This window comes from Schistocerca gregaria, chromosome 1 (genome assembly GCF_023897955.1).
Source record: "Schistocerca gregaria isolate iqSchGreg1 chromosome 1, iqSchGreg1.2, whole genome shotgun sequence".
Classification (NCBI taxonomy): domain Eukaryota; kingdom Metazoa; phylum Arthropoda; class Insecta; order Orthoptera; family Acrididae; genus Schistocerca; species Schistocerca gregaria.
This window is the reverse complement of record NC_064920.1, coordinates 1209494687-1209512585: the sequence shown is the minus strand read 5'-3', so window position 1 is coordinate 1209512585 and position 17899 is coordinate 1209494687. Positions and strand designations below refer to the sequence as shown.

Sequence of the window (17899 nt, the reverse complement as noted above, 5' to 3'; positions counted from 1 at the left end):
GAGTATGAAGCGACAGGAACGTTCTGAAATACGCCAGTTCTTATAGTTTTGTAGCAGTGTTCAACTGCAAATTTGTGAACAAAAATTTATCTTTCGCCGATGGAAGAGATGGATGCTTTGTCGAATCGCCTGTCTTGTGTCCGTGTTTTCGCACCTTTCCACGGCACGGCCGCTGCTCTAGTAGCACCGAACGGCCGCACACGGCGCCTCGGACACGCCGGCGCCAGTCTCGCAGATGTTTCTCGTGCTTGTGCTGTCATATGGACCACGACCCGAGCGGCAGCGAGCGGCAGTCGAGCAAAGTCGGGACAAGTCGGGACGGAAGGGGGAGGGGACAGGCGAGAATGCACCGCGCTAATTACGCAAATATCTGGAATCGCGGCGTGTGTCGGGCAGGTGAGAAAGCTTCCGTCGGTCCAGCAGGACACTGCCACACCCCGCGCAGTCCCCCCGCCGCCCGGCCGCGCGCAAGCCCTGCGCCGGATAACAAGAACAAGGTGCGTCTGCCGCGAGTGTCGGAGGCCGCACGCACCAAACGAATGACAGGCGGTGCAACGAGCAGCTGTGTTGTGCGTCCGACGCACGTGGCGGCGCGCCGCACTGCGCGTCGCTCTCGAGGTGGAAGGACGTGCTTTGCGTCAAATGTGCCACCGAAAAACGGCGATTGCGTGTGTTGGGAGGAGAGGCGAAGCCTTCTTCTGCTGTGCGGCTACAGTATAAGGACGCCAACGGCCATACCATGTTGAATACACCGGTTCTCGTCCGATCACCGAAGTTAAGCAACATCGGGCCCGGTTAGTACTTGGATGGGTGACCGCCTGGGAACACCGGGTGCTGTTGGCTCCCTATCATTTTTTCCTTTTTACGTCGCTACACCGGTCAGCCCTCTTTTCATACTAACTCTCAGGTGTGACAAAGATGCTTCCTCAAGCATTTTAAACGACTGTATTAAACGTAACATATGAAACTACAGTAATAAATTAAGTTTAAGCAAGAATGCGCGAAGGAAGAGTGCTAGAACACCTTGAAAGTAACGAAACACTGCGAATCGACAGATGTGCTCTTCAAGTGCGTCAGAGCCTACTCTTTTGTAGGAGCGTTTAATTCCAGAAACTAACTAAATAAATAAATAAATAAATAAACAAAAAACTAAAAAATCAACTGTTCTCGCCCGATCACCGACGATAAGCAACAACGTTAGTATTCGGGTCCATGACCGCCTGGGAACTCTGGCTGTCTTCATTTTTTGCTTCTTTTCGCTACCCCTGCCAGCCCTCTTTTCCAAAGTGTCTCTAGAAACACCAAGAGTATGAAGCGACAGGAACGTTCTGAAATACGCCAGTTCTTATAGTTTTGTAGCAGTGTTCAACTGCAAATTTGTGAACAAAAATTTATCTTTCGCCGATGGAAGAGATGGATGCTTTGTCGAATCGCCTGTCTTGTGTCCGTGTTTTCGCACCTTTCCACGGCACGGCCGCTGCTCTAGTAGCACCGAACGGCCGCACACGGCGCCTCGGACACGCCGGCGCCAGTCTCGCAGATGTTTCTCGTGCTTGTGCTGTCATATGGACCACGACCCGAGCGGCAGCGAGCGGCAGTCGAGCAAAGTCGGGACAAGTCGGGACGGAAGGGGGAGGGGACAGGCGAGAATGCACCGCGCTAATTACGCAAATATCTGGAATCGCGGCGTGTGTCGGGCAGGTGAGAAAGCTTCCGTCGGTCCAGCAGGACACTGCCACACCCCGCGCAGTCCCCCCGCCGCCCGGCCGCGCGCAAGCCCTGCGCCGGATAACAAGAACAAGGTGCGTCTGCCGCGAGTGTCGGAGGCCGCACGCACCAAACGAATGACAGGCGGTGCAACGAGCAGCTGTGTTGTGCGTCCGACGCACGTGGCGGCGCGCCGCACTGCGCGTCGCTCTCGAGGTGGAAGGACGTGCTTTGCGTCAAATGTGCCACCGAAAAACGGCGATTGCGTGTGTTGGGAGGAGAGGCGAAGCCTTCTTCTGCTGTGCGGCTACAGTATAAGGACGCCAACGGCCATACCATGTTGAATACACCGGTTCTCGTCCGATCACCGAAGTTAAGCAACATCGGGCCCGGTTAGTACTTGGATGGGTGACCGCCTGGGAACACCGGGTGCTGTTGGCTCCCTATCATTTTTTCCTTTTTACGTCGCTACACCGGTCAGCCCTCTTTTCATACTAACTCTCAGGTGTGACAAAGATGCTTCCTCAAGCATTTTAAACGACTGTATTAAACGTAACATATGAAACTACAGTAATAAATTAAGTTTGAGCAAGAATGCGCGAAGGAAGAGTGCTAGAACACCTTGAAAGTAACGAAACACTGCGAATCGACAGATGTGCTCTTCAAGTGCGTCAGAGCCTACTCTTTTGTAGGAGCGTTTAATTCCAGAAACTAACTAAATAAATAAATAAATAAATAAACAAAAAACTAAAAAATCAACTGTTCTCGCCCGATCACCGACGATAAGCAACAACGTTAGTATTCGGGTCCATGACCGCCTGGGAACTCTGGCTGTCTTCATTTTTTGCTTCTTTTCGCTACCCCTGCCAGCCCTCTTTTCCAAAGTGTCTCTAGAAACACCAAGAGTATGAAGCGACAGGAACGTTCTGAAATACGCCAGTTCTTATAGTTTTGTAGCAGTGTTCAACTGCAAATTTGTGAACAAAAATTTATCTTTCGCCGATGGAAGAGATGGATGCTTTGTCGAATCGCCTGTCTTGTGTCCGTGTTTTCGCACCTTTCCACGGCACGGCCGCTGCTCTAGTAGCACCGAACGGCCGCACACGGCGCCTCGGACACGCCGGCGCCAGTCTCGCAGATGTTTCTCGTGCTTGTGCTGTCATATGGACCACGACCCGAGCGGCAGCGAGCGGCAGTCGAGCAAAGTCGGGACAAGTCGGGACGGAAGGGGGAGGGGACAGGCGAGAATGCACCGCGCTAATTACGCAAATATCTGGAATCGCGGCGTGTGTCGGGCAGGTGAGAAAGCTTCCGTCGGTCCAGCAGGACACTGCCACACCCCGCGCAGTCCCCCCGCCGCCCGGCCGCGCGCAAGCCCTGCGCCGGATAACAAGAACAAGGTGCGTCTGCCGCGAGTGTCGGAGGCCGCACGCACCAAACGAATGACAGGCGGTGCAACGAGCAGCTGTGTTGTGCGTCCGACGCACGTGGCGGCGCGCCGCACTGCGCGTCGCTCTCGAGGTGGAAGGACGTGCTTTGCGTCAAATGTGCCACCGAAAAACGGCGATTGCGTGTGTTGGGAGGAGAGGCGAAGCCTTCTTCTGCTGTGCGGCTACAGTATAAGGACGCCAACGGCCATACCATGTTGAATACACCGGTTCTCGTCCGATCACCGAAGTTAAGCAACATCGGGCCCGGTTAGTACTTGGATGGGTGACCGCCTGGGAACACCGGGTGCTGTTGGCTCCCTCTCATTTTTTCCTTTTTACGTCGCTACACCGGTCAGCCCTCTTTTCATACTAACTCTCAGGTGTGACAAAGATGCTTCCTCAAGCATTTTAAACGACTGTATTAAACGTAACATATGAAACTACAGTAATAAATTAAGTTTGAGCAAGAATGCGCGAAGGAAGAGTGCTAGAACACCTTGAAAGTAACGAAACACTGCGAATCGACAGATGTGCTCTTCAAGTGCGTCAGAGCCTACTGTTTTGTAGGAGCGTTTAATTCCAAAAACTAACTAAATAAATAAATAAACAAAAAACTAAAAAATCAACTGTTCTCGCCCGATCACCGACGATAAGCAACAACGTTAGTATTCGGGTCCATGACCGCCTGGGAACTCTGGCTGTCTTCATTTTTTGCTTCTTTTCGCTACCCCTGCCAGCCCTCTTTTCCAAAGTGTCTCTAGAAACACCAAGAGTATGAAGCGACAGGAACGTTCTGAAATACGCCAGTTCTTATAGTTTTGTAGCAGTGTTAACTGCAAATTTGTGAACAAAAATTTATCTTTCGCCGATGGAAGAGATGGATGCTTTGTCGAATCGCCTGTCTTGTGTCCGTGTTTTCGCACCTTTCCACGGCACGGCCGCTGCTCTAGTAGCACCGAACGGCCGCACACGGCGCCTCGGACACGCCGGCGCCAGTCTCGCAGATGTTTCTCGTGCTTGTGCTGTCATATGGACCACGACCCGAGCGGCAGCGAGCGGCAGTCGAGCAAAGTCGGGACAAGTCGGGACGGAAGGGGGAGGGGACAGGCGAGAATGCACCGCGCTAATTACGCAAATATCTGGAATCGCGGCGTGTGTCGGGCAGGTGAGAAAGCTTCCGTCGGTCCAGCAGGACACTGCCACACCCCGCGCAGTCCCCCCGCCGCCCGGCCGCGCGCAAGCCCTGCGCCGGATAACAAGAACAAGGTGCGTCTGCCGCGAGTGTCGGAGGCCGCACGCACCAAACGAATGACAGGCGGTGCAACGAGCAGCTGTGTTGTGCGTCCGACGCACGTGGCGGCGCGCCGCACTGCGCGTCGCTCTCGAGGTGGAAGGACGTGCTTTGCGTCAAATGTGCCACCGAAAAACGGCGATTGCGTGTGTTGGGAGGAGAGGCGAAGCCTTCTTCTGCTGTGCGGCTACAGTATAAGGACGCCAACGGCCATACCATGTTGAATACACCGGTTCTCGTCCGATCACCGAAGTTAAGCAACATCGGGCCCGGTTAGTACTTGGATGGGTGACCGCCTGGGAACACCGGGTGCTGTTGGCTCCCTATCATTTTTTCCTTTTTACGTCGCTACACCGGTCAGCCCTCTTTTCATACTAACTCTCAGGTGTGACAAAGATGCTTCCTCAAGCATTTTAAACGACTGTATTAAACGTAACATATGAAACTACAGTAATAAATTAAGTTTGAGCAAGAATGCGCGAAGGAAGAGTGCTAGAACACCTTGAAAGTAACGAAACACTGCGAATCGACAGATGTGCTCTTCAAGTGCGTCAGAGCCTACTCTTTTGTAGGAGCGTTTAATTCCAGAAACTAACTAAATAAATAAATAAATAAATAAACAAAAAACTAAAAAATCAACTGTTCTCGCCCGATCACCGACGATAAGCAACAACGTTAGTATTCGGGTCCATGACCGCCTGGGAACTCTGGCTGTCTTCATTTTTTGCTTCTTTTCGCTACCCCTGCCAGCCCTCTTTTCCAAAGTGTCTCTAGAAACACCAAGAGTATGAAGCGACAGGAACGTTCTGAAATACGCCAGTTCTTATAGTTTTGTAGCAGTGTTCAACTGCAAATTTGTGAACAAAAATTTATCTTTCGCCGATGGAAGAGATGGATGCTTTGTCGAATCGCCTGTCTTGTGTCCGTGTTTTCGCACCTTTCCACGGCACGGCCGCTGCTCTAGTAGCACCGAACGGCCGCACACGGCGCCTCGGACACGCCGGCGCCAGTCTCGCAGATGTTTCTCGTGCTTGTGCTGTCATATGGACCACGACCCGAGCGGCAGCGAGCGGCAGTCGAGCAAAGTCGGGACAAGTCGGGACGGAAGGGGGAGGGGACAGGCGAGAATGCACCGCGCTAATTACGCAAATATCTGGAATCGCGGCGTGTGTCGGGCAGGTGAGAAAGCTTCCGTCGGTCCAGCAGGACACTGCCACACCCCGCGCAGTCCCCCCGCCGCCCGGCCGCGCGCAAGCCCTGCGCCGGATAACAAGAACAAGGTGCGTCTGCCGCGAGTGTCGGAGGCCGCACGCACCAAACGAATGACAGGCGGTGCAACGAGCAGCTGTGTTGTGCGTCCGACGCACGTGGCGGCGCGCCGCACTGCGCGTCGCTCTCGAGGTGGAAGGACGTGCTTTGCGTCAAATGTGCCACCGAAAAACGGCGATTGCGTGTGTTGGGAGGAGAGGCGAAGCCTTCTTCTGCTGTGCGGCTACAGTATAAGGACGCCAACGGCCATACCATGTTGAATACACCGGTTCTCGTCCGATCACCGAAGTTAAGCAACATCGGGCCCGGTTAGTACTTGGATGGGTGACCGCCTGGGAACACCGGGTGCTGTTGGCTCCCTATCATTTTTTCCTTTTTACGTCGCTACACCGGTCAGCCCTCTTTTCATACTAACTCTCAGGTGTGACAAAGATGCTTCCTCAAGCATTTTAAACGACTGTATTAAACGTAACATATGAAACTACAGTAATAAATTAAGTTTGAGCAAGAATGCGCGAAGGAAGAGTGCTAGAACACCTTGAAAGTAACGAAACACTGCGAATCGACAGATGTGCTCTTCAAGTGCGTCAGAGCCTACTCTTTTGTAGGAGCGTTTAATTCCAGAAACTAACTAAATAAATAAATAAATAAATAAACAAAAAACTAAAAAATCAACTGTTCTCGCCCGATCACCGACGATAAGCAACAACGTTAGTATTCGGGTCCATGACCGCCTGGGAACTCTGGCTGTCTTCATTTTTTGCTTCTTTTCGCTACCCCTGCCAGCCCTCTTTTCCAAAGTGTCTCTAGAAACACCAAGAGTATGAAGCGACAGGAACGTTCTGAAATACGCCAGTTCTTATAGTTTTGTAGCAGTGTTCAACTGCAAATTTGTGAACAAAAATTTATCTTTCGCCGATGGAAGAGATGGATGCTTTGTCGAATCGCCTGTCTTGTGTCCGTGTTTTCGCACCTTTCCACGGCACGGCCGCTGCTCTAGTAGCACCGAACGGCCGCACACGGCGCCTCGGACACGCCGGCGCCAGTCTCGCAGATGTTTCTCGTGCTTGTGCTGTCATATGGACCACGACCCGAGCGGCAGCGAGCGGCAGTCGAGCAAAGTCGGGACAAGTCGGGACGGAAGGGGGAGGGGACAGGCGAGAATGCACCGCGCTAATTACGCAAATATCTGGAATCGCGGCGTGTGTCGGGCAGGTGAGAAAGCTTCCGTCGGTCCAGCAGGACACTGCCACACCCCGCGCAGTCCCCCCGCCGCCCGGCCGCGCGCAAGCCCTGCGCCGGATAACAAGAACAAGGTGCGTCTGCCGCGAGTGTCGGAGGCCGCACGCACCAAACGAATGACAGGCGGTGCAACGAGCAGCTGTGTTGTGCGTCCGACGCACGTGGCGGCGCGCCGCACTGCGCGTCGCTCTCGAGGTGGAAGGACGTGCTTTGCGTCAAATGTGCCACCGAAAAACGGCGATTGCGTGTGTTGGGAGGAGAGGCGAAGCCTTCTTCTGCTGTGCGGCTACAGTATAAGGACGCCAACGGCCATACCATGTTGAATACACCGGTTCTCGTCCGATCACCGAAGTTAAGCAACATCGGGCCCGGTTAGTACTTGGATGGGTGACCGCCTGGGAACACCGGGTGCTGTTGGCTCCCTATCATTTTTTCCTTTTTACGTCGCTACACCGGTCAGCCCTCTTTTCATACTAACTCTCAGGTGTGACAAAGATGCTTCCTCAAGCATTTTAAACGACTGTATTAAACGTAACATATGAAACTACAGTAATAAATTAAGTTTGAGCAAGAATGCGCGAAGGAAGAGTGCTAGAACACCTTGAAAGTAACGAAACACTGCGAATCGACAGATGTGCTCTTCAAGTGCGTCAGAGCCTACTCTTTTGTAGGAGCGTTTAATTCCAGAAACTAACTAAATAAATAAATAAATAAATAAACAAAAAACTAAAAAATCAACTGTTCTCGCCCGATCACCGACGATAAGCAACAACGTTAGTATTCGGGTCCATGACCGCCTGGGAACTCTGGCTGTCTTCATTTTTTGCTTCTTTTCGCTACCCCTGCCAGCCCTCTTTTCCAAAGTGTCTCTAGAAACACCAAGAGTATGAAGCGACAGGAACGTTCTGAAATACGCCAGTTCTTATAGTTTTGTAGCAGTGTTCAACTGCAAATTTGTGAACAAAAATTTATCTTTCGCCGATGGAAGAGATGGATGCTTTGTCGAATCGCCTGTCTTGTGTCCGTGTTTTCGCACCTTTCCACGGCACGGCCGCTGCTCTAGTAGCACCGAACGGCCGCACACGGCGCCTCGGACACGCCGGCGCCAGTCTCGCAGATGTTTCTCGTGCTTGTGCTGTCATATGGACCACGACCCGAGCGGCAGCGAGCGGCAGTCGAGCAAAGTCGGGACAAGTCGGGACGGAAGGGGGAGGGGACAGGCGAGAATGCACCGCGCTAATTACGCAAATATCTGGAATCGCGGCGTGTGTCGGGCAGGTGAGAAAGCTTCCGTCGGTCCAGCAGGACACTGCCACACCCCGCGCAGTCCCCCCGCCGCCCGGCCGCGCGCAAGCCCTGCGCCGGATAACAAGAACAAGGTGCGTCTGCCGCGAGTGTCGGAGGCCGCACGCACCAAACGAATGACAGGCGGTGCAACGAGCAGCTGTGTTGTGCGTCCGACGCACGTGGCGGCGCGCCGCACTGCGCGTCGCTCTCGAGGTGGAAGGACGTGCTTTGCGTCAAATGTGCCACCGAAAAACGGCGATTGCGTGTGTTGGGAGGAGAGGCGAAGCCTTCTTCTGCTGTGCGGCTACAGTATAAGGACGCCAACGGCCATACCATGTTGAATACACCGGTTCTCGTCCGATCACCGAAGTTAAGCAACATCGGGCCCGGTTAGTACTTGGATGGGTGACCGCCTGGGAACACCGGGTGCTGTTGGCTCCCTATCATTTTTTCCTTTTTACGTCGCTACACCGGTCAGCCCTCTTTTCATACTAACTCTCAGGTGTGACAAAGATGCTTCCTCAAGCATTTTAAACGACTGTATTAAACGTAACATATGAAACTACAGTAATAAATTAAGTTTGAGCAAGAATGCGCGAAGGAAGAGTGCTAGAACACCTTGAAAGTAACGAAACACTGCGAATCGACAGATGTGCTCTTCAAGTGCGTCAGAGCCTACTCTTTTGTAGGAGCGTTTAATTCCAGAAACTAACTAAATAAATAAATAAATAAATAAACAAAAAACTAAAAAATCAACTGTTCTCGCCCGATCACCGACGATAAGCAACAACGTTAGTATTCGGGTCCATGACCGCCTGGGAACTCTGGCTGTCTTCATTTTTTGCTTCTTTTCGCTACCCCTGCCAGCCCTCTTTTCCAAAGTGTCTCTAGAAACACCAAGAGTATGAAGCGACAGGAACGTTCTGAAATACGCCAGTTCTTATAGTTTTGTAGCAGTGTTCAACTGCAAATTTGTGAACAAAAATTTATCTTTCGCCGATGGAAGAGATGGATGCTTTGTCGAATCGCCTGTCTTGTGTCCGTGTTTTCGCACCTTTCCACGGCACGGCCGCTGCTCTAGTAGCACCGAACGGCCGCACACGGCGCCTCGGACACGCCGGCGCCAGTCTCGCAGATGTTTCTCGTGCTTGTGCTGTCATATGGACCACGACCCGAGCGGCAGCGAGCGGCAGTCGAGCAAAGTCGGGACAAGTCGGGACGGAAGGGGGAGGGGACAGGCGAGAATGCACCGCGCTAATTACGCAAATATCTGGAATCGCGGCGTGTGTCGGGCAGGTGAGAAAGCTTCCGTCGGTCCAGCAGGACACTGCCACACCCCGCGCAGTCCCCCCGCCGCCCGGCCGCGCGCAAGCCCTGCGCCGGATAACAAGAACAAGGTGCGTCTGCCGCGAGTGTCGGAGGCCGCACGCACCAAACGAATGACAGGCGGTGCAACGAGCAGCTGTGTTGTGCGTCCGACCCACGTGGCGGCGCGCCGCACTGCGCGTCGCTCTCGAGGTGGAAGGACGTGCTTTGCGTCAAATGTGCCACCGAAAAACGGCGATTGCGTGTGTTGGGAGGAGAGGCGAAGCCTTCTTCTGCTGTGCGGCTACAGTATAAGGACGCCAACGGCCATACCATGTTGAATACACCGGTTCTCGTCCGATCACCGAAGTTAAGCAACATCGGGCCCGGTTAGTACTTGGATGGGTGACCGCCTGGGAACACCGGGTGCTGTTGGCTCCCTCTCATTTTTTCCTTTTTACGTCGCTACACCGGTCAGCCCTCTTTTCATACTAACTCTCAGGTGTGACAAAGATGCTTCCTCAAGCATTTTAAACGACTGTATTAAACGTAACATATGAAACTACAGTAATAAATTAAGTTTGAGCAAGAATGCGCGAAGGAAGAGTGCTAGAAAACCTTGAAAGTAACGAAACACTGCGAATCGACAGATGTGCTCTTCAAGTGCGTCAGAGCCTACTGTTTTGTAGGAGCGTTTAATTCCAAAAACTAACTAAATAAATAAATAAACAAAAAACTAAAAAATCAACTGTTCTCGCCCGATCACCGACGATAAGCAACAACGTTAGTATTCGGGTCCATGACCGCCTGGGAACTCTGGCTGTCTTCATTTTTTGCTTCTTTTCGCTACCCCTGCCAGCCCTCTTTTCCAAAGTGTCTCTAGAAACACCAAGAGTATGAAGCGACAGGAACGTTCTGAAATACGCCAGTTCTTATAGTTTTGTAGCAGTGTTCAACTGCAAATTTGTGAACAAAAATTTATCTTTCGCCGATGGAAGAGATGGATGCTTTGTCGAATCGCCTGTCTTGTGTCCGTGTTTTCGCACCTTTCCACGGCACGGCCGCTGCTCTAGTAGCACCGAACGGCCGCACACGGCGCCTCGGACACGCCGGCGCCAGTCTCGCAGATGTTTCTCGTGCTTGTGCTGTCATATGGACCACGACCCGAGCGGCAGCGAGCGGCAGTCGAGCAAAGTCGGGACAAGTCGGGACGGAAGGGGGAGGGGACAGGCGAGAATGCACCGCGCTAATTACGCAAATATCTGGAATCGCGGCGTGTGTCGGGCAGGTGAGAAAGCTTCCGTCGGTCCAGCAGGACACTGCCACACCCCGCGCAGTCCCCCCGCCGCCCGGCCGCGCGCAAGCCCTGCGCCGGATAACAAGAACAAGGTGCGTCTGCCGCGAGTGTCGGAGGCCGCACGCACCAAACGAATGACAGGCGGTGCAACGAGCAGCTGTGTTGTGCGTCCGACGCACGTGGCGGCGCGCCGCACTGCGCGTCGCTCTCGAGGTGGAAGGACGTGCTTTGCGTCAAATGTGCCACCGAAAAACGGCGATTGCGTGTGTTGGGAGGAGAGGCGAAGCCTTCTTCTGCTGTGCGGCTACAGTATAAGGACGCCAACGGCCATACCATGTTGAATACACCGGTTCTCGTCCGATCACCGAAGTTAAGCAACATCGGGCCCGGTTAGTACTTGGATGGGTGACCGCCTGGGAACACCGGGTGCTGTTGGCTCCCTATCATTTTTTCCTTTTTACGTCGCTACACCGGTCAGCCCTCTTTTCATACTAACTCTCAGGTGTGACAAAGATGCTTCCTCAAGCATTTTAAACGACTGTATTAAACGTAACATATGAAACTACAGTAATAAATTAAGTTTGAGCAAGAATGCGCGAAGGAAGAGTGCTAGAACACCTTGAAAGTAACGAAACACTGCGAATCGACAGATGTGCTCTTCAAGTGCGTCAGAGCCTACTCTTTTGTAGGAGCGTTTAATTCCAGAAACTAACTAAATAAATAAATAAATAAATAAACAAAAAACTAAAAAATCAACTGTTCTCGCCCGATCACCGACGATAAGCAACAACGTTAGTATTCGGGTCCATGACCGCCTGGGAACTCTGGCTGTCTTCATTTTTTGCTTCTTTTCGCTACCCCTGCCAGCCCTCTTTTCCAAAGTGTCTCTAGAAACACCAAGAGTATGAAGCGACAGGAACGTTCTGAAATACGCCAGTTCTTATAGTTTTGTAGCAGTGTTCAACTGCAAATTTGTGAACAAAAATTTATCTTTCGCCGATGGAAGAGATGGATGCTTTGTCGAATCGCCTGTCTTGTGTCCGTGTTTTCGCACCTTTCCACGGCACGGCCGCTGCTCTAGTAGCACCGAACGGCCGCACACGGCGCCTCGGACACGCCGGCGCCAGTCTCGCAGATGTTTCTCGTGCTTGTGCTGTCATATGGACCACGACCCGAGCGGCAGCGAGCGGCAGTCGAGCAAAGTCGGGACAAGTCGGGACGGAAGGGGGAGGGGACAGGCGAGAATGCACCGCGCTAATTACGCAAATATCTGGAATCGCGGCGTGTGTCGGGCAGGTGAGAAAGCTTCCGTCGGTCCAGCAGGACACTGCCACACCCCGCGCAGTCCCCCCGCCGCCCGGCCGCGCGCAAGCCCTGCGCCGGATAACAAGAACAAGGTGCGTCTGCCGCGAGTGTCGGAGGCCGCACGCACCAAACGAATGACAGGCGGTGCAACGAGCAGCTGTGTTGTGCGTCCGACCCACGTGGCGGCGCGCCGCACTGCGCGTCGCTCTCGAGGTGGAAGGACGTGCTTTGCGTCAAATGTGCCACCGAAAAACGGCGATTGCGTGTGTTGGGAGGAGAGGCGAAGCCTTCTTCTGCTGTGCGGCTACAGTATAAGGACGCCAACGGCCATACCATGTTGAATACACCGGTTCTCGTCCGATCACCGAAGTTAAGCAACATCGGGCCCGGTTAGTACTTGGATGGGTGACCGCCTGGGAACACCGGGTGCTGTTGGCTCCCTCTCATTTTTTCCTTTTTACGTCGCTACACCGGTCAGCCCTCTTTTCATACTAACTCTCAGGTGTGACAAAGATGCTTCCTCAAGCATTTTAAACGACTGTATTAAACGTAACATATGAAACTACAGTAATAAATTAAGTTTGAGCAAGAATGCGCGAAGGAAGAGTGCTAGAAAACCTTGAAAGTAACGAAACACTGCGAATCGACAGATGTGCTCTTCAAGTGCGTCAGAGCCTACTGTTTTGTAGGAGCGTTTAATTCCAAAAACTAACTAAATAAATAAATAAACAAAAAACTAAAAAATCAACTGTTCTCGCCCGATCACCGACGATAAGCAACAACGTTAGTATTCGGGTCCATGACCGCCTGGGAACTCTGGCTGTCTTCATTTTTTGCTTCTTTTCGCTACCCCTGCCAGCCCTCTTTTCCAAAGTGTCTCTAGAAACACCAAGAGTATGAAGCGACAGGAACGTTCTGAAATACGCCAGTTCTTATAGTTTTGTAGCAGTGTTCAACTGCAAATTTGTGAACAAAAATTTATCTTTCGCCGATGGAAGAGATGGATGCTTTGTCGAATCGCCTGTCTTGTGTCCGTGTTTTCGCACCTTTCCACGGCACGGCCGCTGCTCTAGTAGCACCGAACGGCCGCACACGGCGCCTCGGACACGCCGGCGCCAGTCTCGCAGATGTTTCTCGTGCTTGTGCTGTCATATGGACCACGACCCGAGCGGCAGCGAGCGGCAGTCGAGCAAAGTCGGGACAAGTCGGGACGGAAGGGGGAGGGGACAGGCGAGAATGCACCGCGCTAATTACGCAAATATCTGGAATCGCGGCGTGTGTCGGGCAGGTGAGAAAGCTTCCGTCGGTCCAGCAGGACACTGCCACACCCCGCGCAGTCCCCCCGCCGCCCGGCCGCGCGCAAGCCCTGCGCCGGATAACAAGAACAAGGTGCGTCTGCCGCGAGTGTCGGAGGCCGCACGCACCAAACGAATGACAGGCGGTGCAACGAGCAGCTGTGTTGTGCGTCCGACGCACGTGGCGGCGCGCCGCACTGCGCGTCGCTCTCGAGGTGGAAGGACGTGCTTTGCGTCAAATGTGCCACCGAAAAACGGCGATTGCGTGTGTTGGGAGGAGAGGCGAAGCCTTCTTCTGCTGTGCGGCTACAGTATAAGGACGCCAACGGCCATACCATGTTGAATACACCGGTTCTCGTCCGATCACCGAAGTTAAGCAACATCGGGCCCGGTTAGTACTTGGATGGGTGACCGCCTGGGAACACCGGGTGCTGTTGGCTCCCTATCATTTTTTCCTTTTTACGTCGCTACACCGGTCAGCCCTCTTTTCATACTAACTCTCAGGTGTGACAAAGATGCTTCCTCAAGCATTTTAAACGACTGTATTAAACGTAACATATGAAACTACAGTAATAAATTAAGTTTGAGCAAGAATGCGCGAAGGAAGAGTGCTAGAACACCTTGAAAGTAACGAAACACTGCGAATCGACAGATGTGCTCTTCAAGTGCGTCAGAGCCTACTCTTTTGTAGGAGCGTTTAATTCCAGAAACTAACTAAATAAATAAATAAATAAATAAACAAAAAACTAAAAAATCAACTGTTCTCGCCCGATCACCGACGATAAGCAACAACGTTAGTATTCGGGTCCATGACCGCCTGGGAACTCTGGCTGTCTTCATTTTTTGCTTCTTTTCGCTACCCCTGCCAGCCCTCTTTTCCAAAGTGTCTCTAGAAACACCAAGAGTATGAAGCGACAGGAACGTTCTGAAATACGCCAGTTCTTATAGTTTTGTAGCAGTGTTCAACTGCAAATTTGTGAACAAAAATTTATCTTTCGCCGATGGAAGAGATGGATGCTTTGTCGAATCGCCTGTCTTGTGTCCGTGTTTTCGCACCTTTCCACGGCACGGCCGCTGCTCTAGTAGCACCGAACGGCCGCACACGGCGCCTCGGACACGCCGGCGCCAGTCTCGCAGATGTTTCTCGTGCTTGTGCTGTCATATGGACCACGACCCGAGCGGCAGCGAGCGGCAGTCGAGCAAAGTCGGGACAAGTCGGGACGGAAGGGGGAGGGGACAGGCGAGAATGCACCGCGCTAATTACGCAAATATCTGGAATCGCGGCGTGTGTCGGGCAGGTGAGAAAGCTTCCGTCGGTCCAGCAGGACACTGCCACACCCCGCGCAGTCCCCCCGCCGCCCGGCCGCGCGCAAGCCCTGCGCCGGATAACAAGAACAAGGTGCGTCTGCCGCGAGTGTCGGAGGCCGCACGCACCAAACGAATGACAGGCGGTGCAACGAGCAGCTGTGTTGTGCGTCCGACGCACGTGGCGGCGCGCCGCACTGCGCGTCGCTCTCGAGGTGGAAGGACGTGCTTTGCGTCAAATGTGCCACCGAAAAACGGCGATTGCGTGTGTTGGGAGGAGAGGCGAAGCCTTCTTCTGCTGTGCGGCTACAGTATAAGGACGCCAACGGCCATACCATGTTGAATACACCGGTTCTCGTCCGATCACCGAAGTTAAGCAACATCGGGCCCGGTTAGTACTTGGATGGGTGACCGCCTGGGAACACCGGGTGCTGTTGGCTCCCTATCATTTTTTCCTTTTTACGTCGCTACACCGGTCAGCCCTCTTTTCATACTAACTCTCAGGTGTGACAAAGATGCTTCCTCAAGCATTTTAAACGACTGTATTAAACGTAACATATGAAACTACAGTAATAAATTAAGTTTGAGCAAGAATGCGCGAAGGAAGAGTGCTAGAACACCTTGAAAGTAACGAAACACTGCGAATCGACAGATGTGCTCTTCAAGTGCGTCAGAGCCTACTCTTTTGTAGGAGCGTTTAATTCCAGAAACTAACTAAATAAATAAATAAATAAATAAACAAAAAACTAAAAAATCAACTGTTCTCGCCCGATCACCGACGATAAGCAACAACGTTAGTATTCGGGTCCATGACCGCCTGGGAACTCTGGCTGTCTTCATTTTTTGCTTCTTTTCGCTACCCCTGCCAGCCCTCTTTTCCAAAGTGTCTCTAGAAACACCAAGAGTATGAAGCGACAGGAACGTTCTGAAATACGCCAGTTCTTATAGTTTTGTAGCAGTGTTCAACTGCAAATTTGTGAACAAAAATTTATCTTTCGCCGATGGAAGAGATGGATGCTTTGTCGAATCGCCTGTCTTGTGTCCGTGTTTTCGCACCTTTCCACGGCACGGCCGCTGCTCTAGTAGCACCGAACGGCCGCACACGGCGCCTCGGACACGCCGGCGCCAGTCTCGCAGATGTTTCTCGTGCTTGTGCTGTCATATGGACCACGACCCGAGCGGCAGCGAGCGGCAGTCGAGCAAAGTCGGGACAAGTCGGGACGGAAGGGGGAGGGGACAGGCGAGAATGCACCGCGCTAATTACGCAAATATCTGGAATCGCGGCGTGTGTCGGGCAGGTGAGAAAGCTTCCGTCGGTCCAGCAGGACACTGCCACACCCCGCGCAGTCCCCCCGCCGCCCGGCCGCGCGCAAGCCCTGCGCCGGATAACAAGAACAAGGTGCGTCTGCCGCGAGTGTCGGAGGCCGCACGCACCAAACGAATGACAGGCGGTGCAACGAGCAGCTGTGTTGTGCGTCCGACGCACGTGGCGGCGCGCCGCACTGCGCGTCGCTCTCGAGGTGGAAGGACGTGCTTTGCGTCAAATGTGCCACCGAAAAACGGCGATTGCGTGTGTTGGGAGGAGAGGCGAAGCCTTCTTCTGCTGTGCGGCTACAGTATAAGGACGCCAACGGCCATACCATGTTGAATACACCGGTTCTCGTCCGATCACCGAAGTTAAGCAACATCGGGCCCGGTTAGTACTTGGATGGGTGACCGCCTGGGAACACCGGGTGCTGTTGGCTCCCTATCATTTTTTCCTTTTTACGTCGCTACACCGGTCAGCCCTCTTTTCATACTAACTCTCAGGTGTGACAAAGATGCTTCCTCAAGCATTTTAAACGACTGTATTAAACGTAACATATGAAACTACAGTAATAAATTAAGTTTGAGCAAGAATGCGCGAAGGAAGAGTGCTAGAACACCTTGAAAGTAACGAAACACTGCGAATCGACAGATGTGCTCTTCAAGTGCGTCAGAGCCTACTCTTTTGTAGGAGCGTTTAATTCCAGAAACTAACTAAATAAATAAATAAATAAATAAACAAAAAACTAAAAAATCAACTGTTCTCGCCCGATCACCGACGATAAGCAACAACGTTAGTATTCGGGTCCATGACCGCCTGGGAACTCTGGCTGTCTTCATTTTTTGCTTCTTTTCGCTACCCCTGCCAGCCCTCTTTTCCAAAGTGTCTCTAGAAACACCAAGAGTATGAAGCGACAGGAACGTTCTGAAATACGCCAGTTCTTATAGTTTTGTAGCAGTGTTCAACTGCAAATTTGTGAACAAAAATTTATCTTTCGCCGATGGAAGAGATGGATGCTTTGTCGAATCGCCTGTCTTGTGTCCGTGTTTTCGCACCTTTCCACGGCACGGCCGCTGCTCTAGTAGCACCGAACGGCCGCACACGGCGCCTCGGACACGCCGGCGCCAGTCTCGCAGATGTTTCTCGTGCTTGTGCTGTCATATGGACCACGACCCGAGCGGCAGCGAGCGGCAGTCGAGCAAAGTCGGGACAAGTCGGGACGGAAGGGGGAGGGGACAGGCGAGAATGCACCGCGCTAATTACGCAAATATCTGGAATCGCGGCGTGTGTCGGGCAGGTGAGAAAGCTTCCGTCGGTCCAGCAGGACACTGCCACACCCCGCGCAGTCCCCCCGCCGCCCGGCCGCGCGCAAGCCCTGCGCCGGATAACAAGAACAAGGTGCGTCTGCCGCGAGTGTCGGAGGCCGCACGCACCAAACGAATGACAGGCGGTGCAACGAGCAGCTGTGTTGTGCGTCCGACCCACGTGGCGGCGCGCCGCACTGCGCGTCGCTCTCGAGGTGGAAGGACGTGCTTTGCGTCAAATGTGCCACCGAAAAACGGCGATTGCGTGTGTTGGGAGGAGAGGCGAAGCCTTCTTCTGCTGTGCGGCTACAGTATAAGGACGCCAACGGCCATACCATGTTGAATACACCGGTTCTCGTCCGATCACCGAAGTTAAGCAACATCGGGCCCGGTTAGTACTTGGATGGGTGACCGCCTGGGAACACCGGGTGCTGTTGGCTCCCTCTCATTTTTTCCTTTTTACGTCGCTACACCGGTCAGCCCTCTTTTCATACTAACTCTCAGGTGTGACAAAGATGCTTCCTCAAGCATTTTAAACGACTGTATTAAACGTAAC

At 52.9% G+C, this 17899-nt stretch overlaps 14 non-coding genes across 14 annotated transcripts; all 14 read left to right on the top strand.

Moving 5' to 3' along the window:
* Window positions 1-724: 724 nt before the first annotated feature.
* Window positions 725-843, top strand: LOC126292289 (5S ribosomal RNA). Its single transcript, XR_007552081.1, has one exon. It is a non-coding gene; the product is annotated as a 5S ribosomal RNA (ribosomal RNA).
* A 1186-nt stretch (window positions 844-2029) lies between these two features.
* LOC126291726 (5S ribosomal RNA) lies at window positions 2030-2148 on the top strand. The gene has a single exon (XR_007551854.1). It is a non-coding gene; the product is annotated as a 5S ribosomal RNA (ribosomal RNA).
* A 1186-nt stretch (window positions 2149-3334) lies between these two features.
* On the top strand, window positions 3335-3453 carry LOC126291682 (5S ribosomal RNA). Its single transcript, XR_007551847.1, has one exon. It is a non-coding gene; the product is annotated as a 5S ribosomal RNA (ribosomal RNA).
* A 1177-nt stretch (window positions 3454-4630) lies between these two features.
* Window positions 4631-4749, top strand: LOC126291634 (5S ribosomal RNA). The gene has a single exon (XR_007551827.1). It is a non-coding gene; the product is annotated as a 5S ribosomal RNA (ribosomal RNA).
* Window positions 4750-5935: 1186 nt separating this feature from the next.
* Window positions 5936-6054, top strand: LOC126291579 (5S ribosomal RNA). Its single transcript, XR_007551821.1, has one exon. It is a non-coding gene; the product is annotated as a 5S ribosomal RNA (ribosomal RNA).
* A 1186-nt stretch (window positions 6055-7240) lies between these two features.
* On the top strand, window positions 7241-7359 carry LOC126291517 (5S ribosomal RNA). The gene has a single exon (XR_007551810.1). It is a non-coding gene; the product is annotated as a 5S ribosomal RNA (ribosomal RNA).
* Window positions 7360-8545: 1186 nt separating this feature from the next.
* On the top strand, window positions 8546-8664 carry LOC126291436 (5S ribosomal RNA). The gene has a single exon (XR_007551809.1). It is a non-coding gene; the product is annotated as a 5S ribosomal RNA (ribosomal RNA).
* A 1186-nt stretch (window positions 8665-9850) lies between these two features.
* LOC126291346 (5S ribosomal RNA) lies at window positions 9851-9969 on the top strand. The gene has a single exon (XR_007551808.1). It is a non-coding gene; the product is annotated as a 5S ribosomal RNA (ribosomal RNA).
* A 1178-nt stretch (window positions 9970-11147) lies between these two features.
* Window positions 11148-11266, top strand: LOC126291224 (5S ribosomal RNA). Its single transcript, XR_007551807.1, has one exon. It is a non-coding gene; the product is annotated as a 5S ribosomal RNA (ribosomal RNA).
* A 1186-nt stretch (window positions 11267-12452) lies between these two features.
* Window positions 12453-12571, top strand: LOC126291103 (5S ribosomal RNA). Its single transcript, XR_007551806.1, has one exon. It is a non-coding gene; the product is annotated as a 5S ribosomal RNA (ribosomal RNA).
* Window positions 12572-13749: 1178 nt separating this feature from the next.
* On the top strand, window positions 13750-13868 carry LOC126290981 (5S ribosomal RNA). The gene has a single exon (XR_007551805.1). It is a non-coding gene; the product is annotated as a 5S ribosomal RNA (ribosomal RNA).
* A 1186-nt stretch (window positions 13869-15054) lies between these two features.
* Window positions 15055-15173, top strand: LOC126290859 (5S ribosomal RNA). Its single transcript, XR_007551804.1, has one exon. It is a non-coding gene; the product is annotated as a 5S ribosomal RNA (ribosomal RNA).
* A 1186-nt stretch (window positions 15174-16359) lies between these two features.
* LOC126290737 (5S ribosomal RNA) lies at window positions 16360-16478 on the top strand. Its single transcript, XR_007551803.1, has one exon. It is a non-coding gene; the product is annotated as a 5S ribosomal RNA (ribosomal RNA).
* A 1186-nt stretch (window positions 16479-17664) lies between these two features.
* On the top strand, window positions 17665-17783 carry LOC126290616 (5S ribosomal RNA). The gene has a single exon (XR_007551802.1). It is a non-coding gene; the product is annotated as a 5S ribosomal RNA (ribosomal RNA).
* Window positions 17784-17899: the final 116 nt, after the last annotated feature.